The following is a 21532-nucleotide window of genomic DNA, read 5'->3' as shown; positions in this document are numbered from 1 at the left end:
ATCAGCCCCGAACACTAAGTGTGAGTTCTCAGAGAGGCTGCCCGCTGAGAGGGACAATGATGTTGGACAATGACCTTGCCAGGTACAAAAGCTCTGAGCAAACCGCTTGAGTCTTCTCTGCAGGGCTCAGGTTAGAAGCCAATTGTGCATCCTGAAGTGTCTTCTCAAAGCCTAGTTTTTCTTCTTCCTCAAATGATCTGCTTTTTACAGTACTGGTGAAGGGGGCAGGGTACTACGAAGCTCAGGAAGGGGTATGAATTAAAGAGGTTACTAGGACTCTCACACTGGAGCGGGAACTTGGTTCTCATGCAGTTTCTTGTCATCAGGGCTCCTCCTCTCTGTTGTCATAATGACGTTTAACTCATATTTATTTACTCCTATCATCTGCCAAATACTGTGTTAGGATGAGGAGGACAAGGACCTTCCAAACCAGTGAAGGAGACAGATTCAACAATGCCAATGACTAAACCTGAACAGGGCTTTAAAATTGCAAACGAAACGTCACATATAGGATCTGCTTTGAGAATCCCCAAAATGCCGTTGGGTAGGTATTCTTATCTTCTCACTTAGAGATATGGAAATGGCCCAGGGGGGTTACAGGACTTGCTCTGTGACTCCAGACTCAATTCATTCCTAACACTCAATTCATTCCTACACACAAAAATTATTTATAATTATCCCATGGGCATAGTAACTGGATAGGATTAATCTAATATATAATAAAACCATAATAATGACATATTCCAACCTAATAATAATTAGGTATTAAAATCATAAATAGATATTATTGTTTAATGAGAGCTATGAATTCTGTTGCAGAAGTCATCCTAAGACTTTAGCTTCCCTTCTGTTCTCATATCATACCATGGTTTTGGATGTTAACAGGCATCCTCTAGGTTATGAAAGTGTTTACCTCATTATTCATCTCTGTACCACCTAAGGGACCTGGAATTCTTTCTATATGGACCATGGAATAATTTCTATAAAATTTTAAATTACAATACATGGACAAATATCCTAAATTTCAGTTTTGTCTTCTAAAGCAAAATGTCCACCATTTCAGTGATGTGAAGGTTCTGATAATTTGAAGTAGTCCCATTCAGCCCCATCACCAGCTCTTTAATGCATCTCTGCACTTACTGTCCAAAATCAAGGCATATAATCTTGCACGGGTAAAGCATGCTGCTGTTTTTAAAAAAAGATTCATGGAAGAATTTCAAGTATGCATGCCATGAATGTTCATAATTATGTTTCAACACTAGTCACTTTGAAAGATTAGACTTTTATCCAAACAAATATGTAAGTAAAGAACATCATTTGCTATGAAATTTATCTAGGGTCTTTCTGAAACTTTAAAAATTAGTAGAGGCTAAAGGATAGCAGTCTTGATAAGAGTCATATAAAAACTTTGGGGGTTATATCTTAAATGACATTCCTAGGGAGAAATTATCTTCCTAGAAAAGTATCATCATATACGTCTCTCCTTCTATGCCATTCATTACGTTTTATCGCAATCCAGCTACTTTCTAGCTGGTAACCTTTTGTAAGCTACTTAACTTTTCTATGCTTCCATTTTTTCATTTCGAACATCTGGAGGAGGACATTGTGTGGATTAACTAAATGAGTTAATGCATACATGAAGCATTTAGGGAGTGCCTAACACTTAGTAAACATCATCTAAATTCTCCCCACTTGGATGATGGCAAAACTAAAACATCCAGGCCAAATGATAGATAATACTAGAAAAACTGACACCCTCCCTGAAAAAGATGTATATAGTATAAATACATAACCCTCATGCCCTGAGCACAATCCAAATGAAAACTGTTATACTGTTAAGAATTTGTGTTAATAACATCTAGAAATTCTGCAACTTAACTAAGCACAACTTTTTCCATGAGGCAACTTGGAACAACTTTTGAAATTTAAAAAAATGTGTATGCCTTTACCCCTGGCCATTTCATTTTGGAAATATAATTCTAAGGAAATAGTTGGGATCACATGCCCCAAACATGAAATAATTGACGATATGTACAGAAATATTAGAGAAAGGCATTTACCATGGTATCCTTTTGATATGGTTTGGGTCTGTGTTTCCGCCCAAATCTCATGTCAAACTGTAATCCCCAGTGTTGGAGGTGAGGCAAATGCTACAGCATCAATAGTTTTTATCTATGCATGGCAGAGATAGTCAACCTGTCTGAATTGTTTAATTTTTCTACCATGGCATTACTAACACTGAATATAAAAACTTGGTATTTTTTTCCCACTTCCACCCAAGGAAAAGGTAAAAACTGGAGGGGGTAAATTTTTCATGAGTGGCCCCTCTAAAGTCTCGGTCTTAAGAGATTCTTGTGCTCCGTGCTGTGGTCATCGGATCTAGCCTACTGCCCGTCTACATGGTGCAGCTCAGCTTTGTTAACCAGATAGTAAGTAGCAGTCTCAGCAAACAGGATTTTGATGTGCTAACCATTCCCAACCATCAGTCAAACCATTAGGCTGGGCCCCAAAAGTTCAGCTCAGAATTGTCAGCCAATTTGCTGATTATTATTAGACATTAGGGAAAGCCTCTGTTGGCGCTGGTACAAGTCCTCATTGCTAAGAAAGGCCTAGATATTTCATTCCTCAGTTATTTGGACAATTCTCTCATTTTATGTAAGGATATTCTTATATACTTGGGAGATATGGCCAGATTCAAATGTCTGGAAAGCAGCCAGTAAGTTTAAGTGATGGGGAAAATGGAAAATAATTTCTTTGGATATAAAGTTAGAAACATTAGCATGATTCAAGATTGACATGAACCTTGGCAAGTTTCTGAAATTTTATGGATTGTTACCACTATAGTGGGAATCGAGTTTAAAATGAGGTAAAGCAAAGCAATCATATTTCAGTGTGTCTGCCTCTCCTGGCTATATTTTTACTTCCACAGTTCAAAATATCTGTGAATCATAGCTCAGTATCATTAACAGATAATGGTTCAATGGGTTTGTCAGAAAGATATATCCATTTATATGTGTATATTTTAAAGGTAGTTTTATTATATCTAGGGACCAATTTTTTAACTTCCACAACAGAAATTAATGTGCAAATGGAGCCTGTTTAACAGAAATCTGCCTTGAAGCAAACTGAGCTCTATTCCATCTATACTATTAAGAATGTAATTATCTGTAAAGCTAAGACTTTTCTTCTATTGAAAATAATCACCCCAATTTCTTTTTAGAAATGTTACACTGTTCATAAACAGTGATGATTTCTCTGTATCTACATTCCCTATATTTCTCCTGTTCCTAATTTACATACAATAATATATGCAGAGATGCTTTTCCATGGTCTTCTTTTATAGCAAAGAAATGATTTTTCATTATATAATTTTGCTAAAGGCAGCCGCAATAACGATGGGACCTTTTTCATTTCACAAGTGTCAGTCTGCTGCAGCATTTCCCACTGGGTGATTTTAACAGAAAAGAAAGTATCGTGTCCTTCAAGAATGAGGAAAAGATATTTGAAGAGAAAGAATCCTTTAAAAATATGAACATCAGAATAGTTTCTAAATAAAGAAGAAAATCTGTGTCACTTATTTAAGGTTCTTTCTCTTTCTTGGGTTAACAATTTATGCTTTATGGACCCAATAAAAAGAAGTTATTCCTCCAAACATTGCTGAAAGAGTTTGTAAATCCCTGGTGATGTCTGAAAGCTGCTTTTGCAGATGTGGGTTCTCTCTATGTAGGCCACCTTTTCTAAGCACAGTATCAGTGACCTGGGAGAAGGAGCACATGGGAAAGATAAGTTTCACTGCTATAATACTTTTATCATGTGTATGCTATTAGCTCTGAAACAGGAAGTGGTGTGAAGGACATTAATTCACCTTCAGGAAACTTTCTTGGGTCTCTCTTGTACTTTATTTTCAAAGTCAGATTACAAGCTAATTTAAATTTCAAGTATTTGATTACATTCCTCTTGAATGACTGCTCATGATCTGTACCAAGTCTGTGCTCCCATTCAGGAGAAGCTATTTTAATTCCACTGCAGGCAGGCCTTCTAATGAAGAGGAGAGTTTAAATTCCTCTTACAGGGGATAGCATATGATGAATGTTTTTTATCATAAAGTCTGAGTCAAGCCTACACAACTGGTTTGCATAGTCAATTATATAGAAGGCTTTTAAAGTAATGCCACAGAAATATTCTGTAATAGGAATAAATGGCACAAAGTATTTGACAGATGAGCAGAAAACCCTTCCAGGGGTCTAGAGAGCAGCAACAGGAACTGTCCACCTGATAGCTTGATGGCATTTTCAATGTTTTCCAGACTACAGAAGCTTTTATAATTTTAACCATCTTCTCCCAAAGGGTAAGCATGATCTTCACATTTATTTCTATAGTAGTTGAATTAAAACAATTTGAACATGTGATATAAATCAATGCCAGACTTTAGAAAGACGGTAGCTAGTGTTCTGTTATACTGAGAACATTATGCTGTGTGTTGGGGGAAGGGGTGCTCTCAGTTAATTTTATTTGCCCTCAAATAAATAATTTCATTTGCCCTCAATGGGTGCAGCTCATCCACACAGAACAGAGTGGATCCTGGCTTCTCCGGGTAAAGAAAGCAGAAAATCACACAGGCCTTGCTCTTCCATCAGTCGTGGGTGGTCTCGTTGATGAGGACTAACACTTGAGCTCTCATCCTTGAGAGGCCCTACGTGATAGAGCCAGGGCCCTGCACTGGTGGGCAAGGGTTTCCTTTCTCAAATCCCAGCTTGGGATAGGTTGAGAGAGGGGGACAGAGAAGAAAGATCTTTTTTGATTTTGTAACTGTCTCTTTCCTTAAAATTTCCTCATTTTCAGAAATGAAATTTATAGAGAATTTCTTCCCTGTCATTTTACTTTTCGCAAAATAATTTCCCTTTTCCCAAAATATACTGTACGCTATGTGCTGCTGGGGAAGATGTTAGGGAGGAAAAAAAAATACTCCATTGGCAACCAAGAAAAAGCAATATGAAAGCACTATTACTTAAAGTATTGGTTGGTCTAATTGGTCTCAGTTGTGTGAGATTAATCGGAATTTCAGTTAATCTATCTTCCTTTCTGATTTATTAGTTTTGGGCCACTCTGTAGTCTGTGCTCACTCATGCCTTCACACATATTTCCTTTCAGCATTATTCCCTGACCTAAATTGCAGTGAAATGAAATGTACTGCACCAAATTTTTCATATCTGAACAAACTGAAGTCATCCAACTGCATAACACATTCCACCTACAAAATTCAATGTCAGAATCATGCATTAGTGATGTTTCACATTTTGTGGAAATGTGAGCCACGGTGAGGAATCTAGATGGGCAGGTTGTCTGTGTTCCTACTGATAAGAAAGTATCCTCCTCCCCCAGAAAGACAGCTCAATTGTTCCATAAAGACACTGTAATCCCAACACTTCAGTGTTAATAAGAACAAACATATCAATAAAAGATAAGAAACAGACTATAAATACATCCACATATATATTACACAATCAATTTTTAACAAAGGCACTTAGTAATACAATGAAAAATTTAAAGTATTTTCAAAAAATGATCATGAAGGAATTGGATATATATTTAAAAAATTAGTAAATGCTGACCCTTACCTCACACCAAAAATATCAATCTGAGGTAGATCACAGATCTAAAAGTTAAAAATTTAAACTATAGAGCCTCTAGAACAAACAGGAGACTATTTTTGCAAACTTAAAGTAGGTACAAATTTGGTAGAGCTGCAAAAAAATCAACTGTTTTGAAAGAATTTATAAATTGCTCTTTAACAAAAATTAAAATGTCTGCTCATCAAATAACACTGAAGAAAATAAAAAGGAAAAAACTAGATGAAAGAAAATATATCCAATACATAAACTTGAAAAATGACTTAGCCAGAAAAAAAAATAACTCCTACAATTCAGTAACAAAAGAACAGCAATCAAACTTAAAAAGGGTGCAAAAGACTTGAACAGACATTTCACAAACACAAATGATCTATAAGCATATGAAAAAGTACTCAGTATCAGTAGCTATCAGGGAAATGCAAATTAAAAACGTAATGAGACACAATTCCATAGCCACCCGAATAACTAAAAAGAAAAAGACAATACTAAATGTTGGCAATGAGGTGAAACAATTGGAACTCCCACACACTGCTAATGGGAAAGCTTCTTTGACAGCTTCTTATAAAGTTACCCAAACCCTTGTGCTATGACCCAGCAGTTCCAATCATGGGCATGACCCAAGGTCTATAAAAACACCTGTCCACAAAAAGACTTATTCAGCAATATTTACAGCAACTTCATTCAAAGTGCACAACTGGAAACAATTCAAATATCCATTCACAGAAGAACAGATAAACAAATACTGGTATAGCCAGAAAATGGATATTATTCATCAATAAAAGGCAGCAATCCTACTGGAGATGAATCTCAAAGACATCCTACTAAATGAAAGGAACCAGTGCAAAGAGCACTTACTGTAGGATTCCATTTACTTTAATACAACTAACTCACGATTATAGAATCAGAACAATGATTTCTTCTGGAGGTGGAAAGGGAAAGTTGATAAGTGGCAAGAGAGAATTTGCTGGGATGATGAAAATATTCTATATGTTTATTAGGGTGATTACCTGAGTATATATAGTTGTCAGAATGTATCGAACTGTACACTTAAGATCAGTAAATTTTACCTCAAAAAACCCTATCGTACAAAACATTACAAACATGGTATTACTCTAAAGTTTTAAAAAAGGTTTTATTACTGATTTGATCATCCTAATAAAATTATTTTTATTTTAAATTCCACTGAAACTTTCAACCTCTTATTTATATGTAGCATATCATGTATATCTAAAGAAAAAAATTACTCAAGCTCTCATGCATTTATGATGGTTATAGTTTATGTATTCCAATGTCATATTGTGCCTTGATATTGAGATTACTTTAAAAGGACTTGAGAATAATTCTTCCTATTCATACATAGGCCTTATTTTAAAGTTAATCCCTGTTAACATTGACTTGACATCTTTCTTTATGTTTTCAACTAATATTTTTGCCTCTTCAGCTTTTATCTTACCATTTTTTCTTTTATTTGTCCCACGTTTCTAATAAAGCCATTTTCAGGAGGAAATTAATATATATTTTATATGACTGTATTATTCACAATTGTCTTTTTTTTTTTTTTTCCTTTTCATCTCTGATATCATTCTTAAACTCACAGCTAAGCATTTTGAGGTCAAAGAAGTCTTTAAAAACAGTCTTGGGTTTGACTATCTGTTCTGTTCCTTCCTCACTATATGACTTTAAGTTAAATAATTTCATTAAGATCCAGCTACTTCTTAAATAATAACAGCTGTCACTATAGCAATTTCATAGCTTCAAAAGGAGAGAAGGTGAAAGCAACCACCCTGCAACTAATAAGGGTGTGCACTGTCTGTAGAGAATGTAAAAAACAGTAATAAAGCCACATGCAGACAATTCTAAAACATGTCAATGACAAATTATCCCCTCCCCATGGCCCCACAGGGCAAAATGGTCTCAGTGACACTAATAGGACAAGTCAAAGCAATGCAGGTTGGAGGCCACCCCTGTGGAGTGCAGGAGGAAGCAAAGTAACACAAGCACCAGGTGAATCATTTAGCGACAGCCCAGGAATAGCTAACCTTTATTGAGCACCTTCCATGTGCCTGGCCCCATGCCAAAAGGCATTAATCATTTAATCCTTGCAACGTTCCATGAAGCAGATACTACTATCACCATTTTACAGTTGAGCAAACTGATGGAGAGATAACTAACCTCTTCAGGACTACTAACTGGTAAGAGGTGGAACTGGAGCATGCTGGCAGTGGACCCCAAGAGGTGCCTTTGAACCACGAAGCCACATCACTATTTCTGAACTGCAGGGCCTTCCTAGGGGCTTAAGATGGTGACAGAGAAAAGGGTGGAGGCTGAGAAAAGGGGAAATCTTGATTTTAAAAAGTCTGTTTGAGAGAATTTGGATCCTTAAGGTTGGTTCACGGCAGTATAAAAAATAAGAAAAACTGAAAGTCATATTCTTTAGGAAAATGAACTATAGTCAAATTTCCCAATGGCTAGGAAATACAGAAGGGCAGTCTTACCAAAAACATTGGGCTCAGCTGCCTAAATGTGCCCTGTGTTTGTGCGTGAGCAGGTCCATGTCTGACAATTCTCAGGCACTCCATCAACAAGCGCAGCACTTTTGTATCTGTGCCCACAGTGTGTGCTCGAGGGGACCCAGCCAGGTCACCCTGGAGAGCTCGTCTGTCCAGTGCTCTCACCAAGGAGGGCAGTGACCAAGTGCAGGATCAGCAAAGGGAAGCAGAGCCCTCCAGAGAGCCCATGACCAGGGAGCCAGCTGAGTGTCCTGTCATGGCAGTGGGCTCACCCCTCCGCCATGGTGTAAATAAATCAAGCAGTAATTACACTCTGCAGCACTTAATGCCATTCCTGTGTTGCCCTCATTTACCAGCTCTAGACAGAAAAAAGGGCAGATCATTTCCACTAAAAACATAGGGCCTCCTCATTTTCGGCCGTGCATCCCACCTGAGTCACCAAAGCGCAAGAAGTGACGGAGAGAACATACATGCAGGGTTCCAGACCCTGTGACTACATCCTGCTGTTACAGCAAGGGTGGGATGGAAAACGCTGGGAAAGGGGACCCACTGTTACCACACTGGAACACACATCAACAACCAAAAGCCTACAAAAAACTGAGTATCAGTTCAAATAAACTATGCACTGTATGACAATTTAAACTACCAGAAAGAAATGCTGAAATTTTCACAGAAATGCACGCACATGAACCTGAACAAACTAAGTTTTCATGTGATTTCAGTCAAAGCAAATCCAACCTTCATGTTTGGCCATAAACATGTCATCTTGGGTAATTTATAAGGGAGTACTTAGCAGATAGATGAATTATGCCTTCATGAAGATTTTAGTTTTAAATGTTATCAGGCTATATGAAAATGCAACCTAATACTTAGTTTTATATAAAATGTCAGTGCTCTCTCGTAGTCTGACTTTATTATACAATTACATTACGCTTCTTAAGTTAGATTTTAACAACCTGCAGAAATTGAAATGGCATTAGAAAAAGCCAAATATTTAAATTGTACTTATTTTAAACCATCTTCTAGATGGATTCATGCTGACAAAGCTAAAAATATCAATTATTCCAAAATTATTTAGTGACTGAAAATTTTTAGTTTTTAAAAAAGTCATATATACTAAACTAGGGATTAGTGAACTTTTTCATAAAGAACCCGATAGTAAATACTTTATGCCTTGGAGGACAGTCTCTCATGACCTCTCAACTCCACCACTGTAGTGAAACCAGCCATAGTCAACACATAAACAAATGATCATGGCTGTCTGCCAATAAAACTTTATTTACACAACAGACAGAGGGTTGGATCTGGCACACAGGCAATAGTTTGCCAACCCCTGATCTAGGCAAGACTAAAAGATCCTGTGGAATCCCATCTCTAATAAATACTGGAAGCTGAAACTTCAGGGCATAAATATGAAACCCTTTGTCTCCAACTGTACAACTTCTGATGCAGTCAAATGTTTCTCTCCAGTTTCTGCAAATTGTTAGTTTTTATCATGAAACATGAGATTTGAGGGTGTTTATCCTTTCTTGCACAGAGCATATTAACAGGTATCAATGCGGATCACAGCTAGAAGTAGAGTGGGTCCCATGTGTGACTCCAGATGGTTAAAGAAAGTGTTCTACTTATAAGAGGATGCTTCATTTGACCAGGATTGGCTCTCAACAAGGCCAGTGTACCTCAGAAGAAAAAAGTCACTTCTGTCACATAAGAGCTCAATTGATTCACTGAACTTCAAAAGAGCACTGAAAATGCCATGCTTTGAAAAACACACAAAACAGTAAGAGGAGCAGAGAAAAGCTTGCTGTATTTTTCTCAAATGACACAAAATACTTTGTTTCCACAGGTTTAAGGAAAATCAATTAAAATATAATCTGTAGATCAGGAAGGGTATCTACTTAAATACCAAAAGGTATAAATAGAAAAGACAGAAAAAGACGTATCAAGGTATAAGAAGGGTAGACCTTTTCAAACCTATTCCAACGCAGTCTGCTAAAACCAGATCCTCAACACTGCACATCTGCTGGTCAGATCTGAGCAAATGCCCATGGCAGGTCAAGTAGAGAGCTTTTCTGGACTTTTAGCACTGAAAATCAGAGTGTACACAGTGAAACCACGCTGCTCTCTGACCCCGCTGCTAACTCGCCACAGTGACAAGGTCAGCTCTGTTGGCTGCCCTGGGCCAATGTCCTCATTACAGTAGATAAACTACTGAAAACCCAAACGCTCAAAGGTTGCTGCTGCAGTCCTTTTTGGAACAAGCAAGGGTAAGAATAATTATTTCAGTTCCCAAAGATGTTATATCACGATCTGTATGGATCTTTAAAAAATGGTACCACTGTGGAGAATTACTTATCATTTGAAGCAATTCAGTAACTAAACAGCTTTCTCTAATATCAGGTGAAAAAAAAAAAAAGCAGGAAAATAGGACTTGAGAAAGTGCTATGAAATAACTGTTAATTTTTAAGATATATGATTAAAGATTTAACTAGCCTAAAAAAGAAATTTATTAATTACAGGGATTACTTACATAAAAAATAGATCTATAGGGAGGCCGAGGCAGGTGGACAATGACGAGGTCAGGATATCGAGAGCATCCTGGCTAACACAGTGAAACCCCATCTCTACTAAAAATACAAAAAATTAGCTGGGCATGGTGGCGGGCACCTGTAGTCCCAGCTGCTTGGGAGGGTGAGGCAGGAGAATGGCATGAACCCAGGAGGTGGAGCTTGCAATGAGCCAAGATTGTACCACTGCACTCCAGCCTGGGAAACAGAGCTAGACTCTGTCTCGGGGTGGGTGGGGGGGGGAAGTAGATCTACTGGTAGAGGTCTTTTGCTAGAGTGACATAGTTCTCCCCATTCCTGCCATCAATCCTTACAAGCCTCTAGCTGCAAACATACTGGCCCCAGTGCACTCAGCAAAGGTAGATTCCCACGGGCTCCCGAGACTATGCTCTCATCTACTCTCAAAGGCTCTGTTTTTGCAGTCTCAATCTTCTGTCTATCCTCACTGACAGTCTATCTTCCTAATTCTGTGTATCTATTTGTTTAAACAGTTAAAACTGAAGAAATATAGCAAATTACACCCAGCTAGCCAGGGGTCTTCCATAAATTCCATTTTGAAAAACCACACTGATTCTTTGCTAATGAAGTTAAGGACTAGGGAGAAGTATAGAAATACTCTGCTTGATTTTGTTCATCTGGGATTGGAAGGAGATGTTCGATGGATATATCTATTTGCCTTCTGGAAGGAGGCTACCATGGGTGTAGACTGTTTCTAGCTGGTGCTAGAATCTTCCCATCAGGAGATGTCATATCTTGTGGTTTCATATCCATCTTCCCACCTCCACTCCCCTCAGATCTAATTATTAAATTAAATTTAGCCTATAGCTGCCTCCTTATGCATTTTAAGTTTGGCCTAAAGGTTCTTCAGTTCATAGTAAACTGTAACCTAATTGGATGTGCAAACAGACTGTCATCTACTCTTGTGTCAATCACTGAGTTTTGGTCAATCAAAGGCAGCCACCTGTACAAACCAAGTTCAAATAAGGCAAACACTGAGCTGTAACTAATCTGGTTGTTTCTGCACCTCACTTCAGTTTTCTGTACACCACTTTCTTTTTTCTGTCCATAAATCTTCCACCACGTGGTAGCACTGGAGTTCTGAAACTGTGCTGGTTCAGGGGCTTCCCAATTTGAGAATCATTCATTTCTCAAGTAACCTACGTTCAATTTAGTTTGTCTAAGATTTTTCTTCTCCATTAAATACATAATACAGTATACCAAACACAAACAGAAAAATTTTTTAAGTGAACTGAAGTTCTAGAAGGGAACAGAAAAACATTTTAAGTTGAACCAAATATTGAACAAAAGTTAATAATGAAACATTAAAATCATGGAGATAAAATAATTGAAAATATTTTACTGGAGCACCAAAACTCTGGTCTAAAATATTTTTCTTGCCTATCTATATTGACTGCCTTAGGGACCTCATGGCTTTAGATACGATAAATATGCTAATGACTTCCTCATTCACATCTCTAGGCCATCTTTCCAAAACACCAGATTGGTGTATCCAATGGCCAACTCCATGTCTCCATTGCATGTCATCAGCATCTCAAACTGAGTTCCTGATCTCTCCTAAAACTGTCCCCACCACACTCTTCTCCTCTTCTCTGTCAGTTAATGGCAGCATCTTTCTTCCTGCTGTGTTGACCAGAAACTCAGGAGTCAGTATTTCTGTTCCTCTTTCTATCACACCACACAGTCAAGTTGTCATTAAATCTTATACTTTCTGTTACAGTCTTTCCAGAACCCGACCACTCCTCACCACCTGACAGTCAACCCCTGGCCCAAGCTACCATCCCTTGCAATCTATGTCTGTAGCTGTCTTACTGGTCTCTTGTAGACTCTCTTAAACATGGCATCTCACTTCTGCAAGGCCAGCAAGACTCTCTACTGCAGTCAGCTGATAGTTTTATATACTGCAACCTAATCACAGCAGTAAGGGTCCATCACCCTCACCACACTCTATCAGGCTTATAACCAACCATTGCAACGGCCATCTTAGAACTCTGCCTACCACGCTTTCTAAAATCGCTACCCTATCCCACCCCTGCAATATACAATACACATCTATCTCCATCCCTGCTTTGTGTTCCTCTGTAGTACTTTTTACCATTTGAGTGACAAACATGTTATATATTTATTTATTCTCTGCTTCATTTCACTCAAATATAAGCCTCACAAGGACAGGACTTTTTTTGTTTCCTGCTATATCCCCAGACTGCAGAACAGTACCCTGTTCAATAAATATTTATTGAATATCTATTGATAAATAAGTTATCAATAAATAATTATTGAATTAGTCTACTATTTACCATGTAGGTTTACTTTTAAAACATCAGGATCTCAACATCTCTATGCTGCTTTCTATGATCTGTTTCTACTGTCATTGCATTGCATCAGAACTTTGTTGAGTCACAAAGGATGGAATTAAATGTTATCCCTTCCCATGGTAACAAAGCTATATAGTTCTATTTTCATTTCAAGTTCCACTGCAAACATGGAAAATTTCAGTCAACTATGTGGTGAGAACTCCACACTGAATATTTGTAAAGCCAGCATTTTATACTTACATGAAACAGATGTGTTCCCTGTCCAGTGTCCAGCCTCACAGATGATTCCTATGTTTTGTTTTTTTATTTCAAAAATTCTTCAGTCAAACAGTGGAAGGAAAAGGAAGTAAAAGCCAAACACCCTTTGAATACTGACTCTAGGAAAATTAGAGTATGTGATTAGCTTAATGATCAAACAGAGAGAAGTAAGGTATTCAGAAGCAATGAACATCCTATCATCAGAATAATAAATGTTATAGATCCATTATCTACCTCATTTAAACGAATGTTGCTTTTTGAAAGAGGTAGGGGAGAGCACATGGCCAAACGCCATAAATGTGAAATATAACTCCATGTAAAATACACATTTATATCCATTCCAACCCATGTGCCTCTGGTTAACAACTTATTTTAGGTGATTTTTAAAAGCCACAAATTGATATGCACTTAATACTAATATGCATCTATCCTCATTCTTGCTTTATCTTCCTCCATAGTATTTTTTACCATTTGAAATGCCAAATGTTATATATTTGCAAGTCCCATACACAAATTGATGATTTACCTGAACAATGCACCCTGAAAGTCACGAGCATATGGTCTCTCCAAAAAGTAAACATAGGCTACCCAGGTGCTCACAAGTCCTAACAAGCAGCTTGATTTTGTCTTATAGCTTGCTTACACTTCCTCAGTCTTTTTCATTTTTCCAGCACTACCACCATTGATAGTAGCAATTCAAGGAACACAATACATTTCTAAATCTCCCTTACCACTGATAAATGAGCATTCATTTCTGAATTCCTGGCTGGCTTTTGCTTCTGGCTTCTCCCCTCTTACCATTCACATAGCTTCAAGGTTACTCTGCCTAAAACAGTGATTTTGACAAGTCACTCCTCTGGTCTTGAACTCAGGGCAGCTCCCTGTGGCCTAGCTTGTCAAGTTCTTAGCCTAGGTTAAGCCCTTAACAAGGGTCAGTTTGGTTTCTACGTTCATTGCAAACCTGAACACCTGACTACAGTCCTCATCTGGGTACCACTGGCCAGGAGTGATTGGCTGAAAGAATACAGTTCAATGAATGGAAATCATAAGCATCAAACCCTCAGCCCTACTGACTACAAATTAAGAACATCTCTGTATGCCAAGGACAGAGCACTGCTTTCCTTTCCATAGAAACACAGTAAGGTTAAACAAGAAGAGAGTTCTTAGAGCACGGTCTTCAACATCTCAAAGTAGAAGCAGTATAAACACTGCGGTAAATTTGGCAGCATTTCCCAAGCATCTTAACTGACCTTTCCATGGAAGCAGAATTCAAAGAGGGGCCAGGACTTCCCACCCCCTGGTGTATGCCCTGTGTGTAATCCCTTGGCTAGTAAATACCATGGATTTGACTCCCATGATTGGCAGGTATGTGCCACAGTGACCTCAAGATAGAGAGATTATGTGGATGGGCGTAGCCTAATTTCAAGAGCCCTTTAAAAGAGCTTCCTTTGGCTAGTCACAGAAAAGAATCCAAAGAGATTTGAAGTCTGACGGGAATCTGATGAGGGATCCTGCTGTTGGCTGCAATGTTCCTGAGAAGGCCCACAGCAAACAAATGCAAGTGGCTTCTAGGAGCTTCTAGAAACTTCAGTCCTCGGCCTGCGGCCAGGAAACAGAGACCTCAGCCCTGCTGACAACCTGAATGAGTGCTCGGGAGCAGATTCTTCCCCATGGCCTTACTTGAGAGGGCCGTGTAGCCAACTCCTTGCATCGGAGACCCTGACAGAGAACCCTGCTGAGCCATGGCAGACTTGGAGCCACCGAGCTAAGAAATGGGTGCTGTCTGTGGAAATTTGTTATGCAGCAAGAAAAAACTGGTATGCTTTCCTCTAAGCCTAGGCCTCTGTTTGTTCACGCAAAAAATAGCATCCTAAAAGTATCTCACAGCACTATCACCTAAATTCACAGGTGTGAACACGGAACCAACGTGTTAAAAAAAGTGTAAGAGGTTGCTGAGGAATATTCTATCCTCCCCACAAGACCATGACATCTGGGAACAAACAGAATATACAAATCCTTAATGACAATGACTATTTTAAAGACTACCATGCATATGCCATTTTTCTCAAAAATGGTAAATTGAAACCAGCCGTTCCATGATATTTTATTAATGTTAACATCAATGACAGGAATATCAATAATATATTTACATTTCTATGAGGTATATTAGGAAAAGTGTTCATCTTTTATTCATCAGAATACTAATTATCTACTGTATACAGGATCCTTTGTAAACGCTTACTGAATAATTCCAAGGAATGCTAAAAAAATATGCCATCAGTAGATTATTACAAGAAAAAGTACATATTAGAGGATGTTTTTCCCATTGGTTTACTTAAGAGTGAGCTTTAACTTACTAAAATATAAATATTCTGAAATAAAATATACAAATATTCTGCATCTGATTTTGCTTTCATAAGCCATCACACTTTGTTACTTCAATTTATAGACACTTGTTCTGTGTCTACTCCATGCTAGGCACTAACAAAACAGGTAAGTCAGTCCTTGTTCTGCAGATATTCACGGGCTATTAAGAAAGACAGACACAGTCTGTTAGGAATTGAAATGAGCAATTTCAATCAGTACAATATTAGTGGTATGTGTAGTCTTTAAGATTCAGTGTAGCCAGGGAGTTATATATGTGTAGTGTGACAGTGGCGAGGGGTCGATTAAAGTGTCTAGACTGGGTCAATCCATCTGCTATGCATCCATCCGTCCATCCATCCATCCAAGACTGTTACAAGCTAATGAGAAACATCTGATCTAATTAGGGCAGTTCTGGCATTTGCTGTGCGCCTAAGGACTGTGAGCAACTACATTAAAAAAAAAAAAAAAAAGACTAGCTTTTCAAGAAATATTTCTATCCATGGTAACCTGTTTAAATATGAAAGATAGTTGACAGAATTTAATATGTTATGATTAGGCATTCACATCTCTAATACAACAGTTTGAACACCACAAAATTTCATCCATTCATGCAAAGGGAACACTATTTTATGCATTAACTTCTAAAATCCCCCAAATAGAAAGTTATATTAAAACAAAGCTCACTCCCCAGAAACATAATATATGAGAGTTCAGGACTGAAATCAAACACACTCAAACTTTCATTCCTGACCCAGCAATCTAAAATGACAATAAATGTATTCTTGAGATGGCAGAGTAATTAAAAAAGAAACTAATCAACATTATAGTTTAAGAAAACACACACACACACAGTATCTATCCTACCAGTCCTGCTGAAAGGAAATGAAAATCTCAATCGGTATTACTCTACAATGATTTTTCTTAAGTGAGAGACTTCCCCATGATAATCCAATTCTTATTTGGCATTTATTTTTGAAAGAATGAGCTATGACTACTCACACAAGCTGTTTTCAAATTCTACCACTGAAAATCATTCCTAAAAAAAAATTTCTGAAACTCAGTGATCAGATGTTTAACATCTGCTATGTGCTCAAGAAAGTCAGGAATGGAAAACAGAGTGCTTAGAAATAACAGGCACATAATGGATGCATTGACTGAATGTAGTGAGAAGGACAACATGTGGCCCAAGCCCTGAAGTAGGTTAGATCTTGGCTGTAGAGATGCAGCTAATAAACATGTGAACATTTTAAAATTAAAAATTCATAATATAAAACAATAACAAAACACCCCTGAGAACTATCTACTTAGAAATGATTAAGATGGTAAATTTTGTATCATGTTTTTCACCACAACTAAAAAGGAAAGGAGGGCAGGGGAAAGGAAGGGGCAGATGATCAAGCTAGGAAGACACCAATGCCTTGGAGGAGGGGAGGCAGAAGAGACGGGAGGGTTGGGGCCTGAGGAAACCCCAATAATGGGAAACTCCCCCACAGAGGCAAGGGTGTCAGGTATCAGCAGGTAAGGAATTCCACGAAGTATAATGGGGAGACCAATATTAATATTCCTTTTTAAAATAAAAAAAATTCAGGACCACCAAAATAGCCCCAGCAAAGCTGCACTAAAAGTACCTTCAATGCTATTTTTATCCTCAAAATACGAACAGATAGTTTTCCTGAAAAATGCAGACACTTCTGAAAGAGGCTAAGTTAGAGAAAAACCACTACAAACTGCTGTTTGCCAAACAATTCACTGATGACTTACTTCTGTAATAATGAGCTACGCTTAAGCACCCTAGAGCTTCAAGCTGGGTTTAAGGATGACTAAGAAGTATTTAGAATCAACACTGAATTTCCTCAGTACATACATAACCTTCAGATGTAAATCATTAAGCTTTTATGCTAATAACAGTTCTGGAGAAGTTGAAAGAGGGTTAAGATGAAGACGCTAAAGTTTAAATTAAATCCTACTTTGACATTAAATTTTTTTTTCAAAATTCTCAAACTGGTCTCCAAGCACACTAACTCCTACATAAGGAAGCTATTTTTTAAAGCCCTAAGATATCAATATTCATTATGCACACTGAATAGCCCAGAAAAAGCTCTCAAGTTTTACAAGAGATCAGTCATTTACCAAAACAAGTATAAACTGTACAGATAGAATTCCTCTATTACTATTCCTATTTAATAGGAAATTCCCTCTTCAGATATTTACTAAGGACTATACTTGATTTATATAAGTCAGAGAGAGAGAAAGGAAAAAGGAAGATTAACTATAATTTGATGAGGTACAGAGTGCCTCTGGTCAGTTGCTGGAACTATAGCCCAGATGTAGTTCAGGGATGCTGTTGAGGTAATGGGTGGAGACTATGATGGTTCCTTCTACTCTGGAACTTCCAGAGGAAACAAAAATGGCAGCTTCCAGGCATAGTTCACATACCTCTATAGTTTATGAATGCATCCCCTAGACCCAAATCTTACTACAAATATCCTCCCCCAACACAGATCTCAGAGCAAAGGCTTCAGGTACTTAATATTCGCTTCTTCTTTGCAGACAGGCTGACTCCTGGGCCAAGGCGTAATAATTATTTAACTATTTGAAATCCTGCAGAATGCTCATGCCGCTGCTTCCAAAAAAGCAGGATATCTCATTCTTAGTAAAGAGGCTTCACTGTTTTCATAGGAAAGCAGTGTACTCAGTTTGCATTTTGTACCTAATCAAATTCTCTCCTGGAATATTATTTTCAATATTGTTTGGAAGTGCCCCCTATCATCACCAATATTTTCTCTTCATAACTCTTCCATCCAACTTTCTTTGCTTTGAAAATGTGTTAACATTATGGCTGTCAACATCAGCTCTAGAAATCTGCCATATATATAAATGGGATCCTCAGCCCAACACATAAAACCTTAAGACCCTGTGTCCTACAGTACAAATTCTCTCCAACATTCATAAAACAACCAAACATTGCACATACAACTGCACTACAGTCACTACAGTAAGGTGTGACCCCTCTACCATCACATAGAATGGCAAGGTCTAGTGTAAGACTGGAGATGCAGTAATTAAAAGTAGCCATTATGGTGGCCTGACTTGGCATCAATGACTCTTCTCACAAAATAAGTGAGAGCAGGAGCAGAGGATACAAGTTGAAAATTAAGAAATGTTGCTTTGTCTATGGTAAGAGGGATACATTGATTTTCTTCTTAGATTCCTGCCCTAAGGGAGTTCCAAAGGTTGCCCCAGCAAGGAAGAAATTATATACCTATGTACATATAACTAAGGCTTTCTGGTTATCTCAGGTTTGCTAATGGGTGGCTATGTTGTATTTAATGAGGATTCTTGGTATACACAGTACTGTAGACTAGAAAGAATACAATACATGGAATCATGAGTCTTCAGTTACATTTGATAGTTAACTCCTGGGCCCCACACAACCGCTCTGTGCCTTAGTTTTTTCATCTGTGAAATGAGTACTCTTCAGAATGACAAAAAATATGTGCAAACGATTTCTGAGAATCCAGGAGTCCTAGAAGACTGAATTACTAACACTTTTAAAGTCCACAGTTGTGTATTAATATATATAGTAAAGGTTGGTTTCGACAACTGCATAAAATATAAACATTCAATTACAGCTAATTAGAGCTAATACGATAATGCTAACTTGGCCACCATGCTTAATGACTATCATATTTTATGTTACTGAAATGATTCTTACGTTAACAAAAAGATCACAGCAGAAAAACAATTCACCTAATCAGCAAGGTGATGGTATTAGAACGTGGGGCCTCTGGGAGATTATTAGGTCACAAAGGCTGCACCCTCGTGAATGGGATCAGTGCTTTTGATCAGGATCTTACAAAAGAGCCCCGGAGAGCTGCCTTGTCCCTTCCGCCTGTGACCCTCCATAGAAGGCACCATCTATGGGGAAGGAGCCCTCACTGAACACCAACTCTGCTGAGGCCTTGATCTTAGACTCCAAAACCATAAGCAATCAATTTCTGTTGTTTATATATTACTTAGCCTAAGGTATACTGAGCAAACTAAGACATTCTCCGAATGCCCGCCTTCTGGTATTAGGATCTTAATATAATTTCTTTGTTTTTCATTAGATGAAAATCCTCCTTGGTCTGTGGTCGATAGTGCAGTGGTTTTCACAGATGGCTGATAACTTCTGAATTTTAACCAACAGATAAAACTTTAATTGCTATAATCAACTACCAAACATGTCTGTCAGATGAAACTTGGGTGGCTAACTGGCCTCAAGGTCACAATATAAAACAAAAATAAGTACAATATAAAAGAAGTCCGAGTCATTAAAAGACATCACATACAGTAAAGCTGTTCACGGAAACAGACCTATGCCTCATGAGTACACAGAGTATGCATGCAGTCAGATCAGAAAACAGTTCATTGATTTCACTGAGTGCCAGGCCCTGGGGATAGAGCAGTCAAGAAACAGATGGATCTTCCCGCCCTCAAGATGCTTAAATCCTCATCCTACTATCAATACTCAACTTTCTAACTGAAGAGTGACACAGTAGCAAGAGAGTGTGGTTATCTGTCACTTTGCTGACACCCTGCTACAGCCCTGATGACTGCTGATGCATGCAGCCCTGCTGTGAGCAGTTAAGGGAATAGAATTCAAGTGTGCTCTGAACTCCACATCATGCCCTGTACTAGCCCTCTTCCCTTAATAAAGGTGGCAATAACCATCATAATTGCAGAGACCTACACCACACCAGCTTAAGACTGTTAGCTTACAATTAATTCCACTTCACTAATTTTTAAAATAATGCTTTAACAGACTATTAAGCATTGACTTTTACCTAATTAAAGCTGCTTAAAAAGAGAGCTTTTTATTTTAGCCAGTTAACTCATTATTTCCTAAAACTAAGTAGTATAAATGCTACATAACCCATGTACTACTGAATATCTTTAACTGATAAAACAGTTTGAGGGCTCTGTTTCACTTCATCCATAAAGTATTCTGCCTGTCTCATAAAAATTTCCAAGTGTTGCCTGATTTTTAACCACAACCTGTACTTCATTAAAGAGCATCCATGAATCCCTGAAATCTGATGTGTGAGCGAGTTTTGCTCGTTTCAAGCTAAATGACAGCTGAAATATTTCCATTTGGTTTTTATTTTCTGATTCTATTGTGTCAGTGTCTAATTTGCAAAGTTACAAGGCTGATGATTCTGTTAAGTGTAACATCCACAGTCTGGCTACGAAGGTCCATCTAAATTAGAAATGAGTACAGGTACTTACTTTGACTGTTCAGCTGCCACCCTAACAGCTTCTTTACTTATCTGGTAGCTGCTGCTTTTACATGGATATTTTAATATACAGACATGTTCTATATCATATTTTTTATTTTTTCATTCATACATTTTTAACTGAAAGGTAGCTTTGATGCACTGAGGTAAGCCTATAAAGCATGAACTATGACCAGAGGTATATTCGTTTTCTGTATGTTCCTGAAAGTTACCTAAATGAGGCTGGCAGGCAGCTTTTAAACGGCTGCACAGACAGTTGCATAGGCTGCACACTGCACAATGTCAGGGCCATCATGACCATGGTAGTCTATGTAAGTGGCACCCCTATGATTGCACATTATTCACTTGTATGAGTATATGTAGTGCCTCTGAGAACACATGTATCTAGGTATGAACTCATGCTGCTCTAGAAAGTAATTCACAAGTAGCATAGATGAGGTGTGTTATTCAAGCTCCCCAAAACGTATCTAAGCCCAGAAAAATAGTATTCACATTCATTGGTTCAAATATCTCCCATAAAAGAGGAAATGTGTATTCACACAGTCAAGCCAAATGCAAAGAAATAAGGGAGATCTGCATTACATTTTTTGA

At 37.9% G+C, this 21532-nt stretch overlaps 1 protein-coding gene across 2 annotated transcripts in view; it reads right to left on the bottom strand.

The window, feature by feature from the left end:
• Positions 1 to 21532, bottom strand: part of FAM110B (family with sequence similarity 110 member B) — a 153142-nt gene that overhangs the window by 82976 nt on the left and 48634 nt on the right. Inside the window, exon 3 of one of the 2 annotated variants that reach the window (XM_030938180.1) lies at positions 13281 to 13417. The exons of the other annotated variant lie outside the window; for it this stretch is intronic. The gene's annotated coding sequence lies outside the window, so the exon portion shown is untranslated. The remainder of the gene's footprint in view (positions 1 to 13280; positions 13418 to 21532) is intronic. 2 annotated transcript variants of the gene reach the window in all.

Source organism: Rhinopithecus roxellana, chromosome 9 (assembly GCF_007565055.1).
Source record: "Rhinopithecus roxellana isolate Shanxi Qingling chromosome 9, ASM756505v1, whole genome shotgun sequence".
NCBI lineage: Eukaryota > Metazoa > Chordata > Mammalia > Primates > Cercopithecidae > Rhinopithecus > Rhinopithecus roxellana.
The sequence above is the reverse complement of the archived record's forward strand: the minus strand, read 5'-3'. Positions and strand labels throughout refer to the sequence as shown.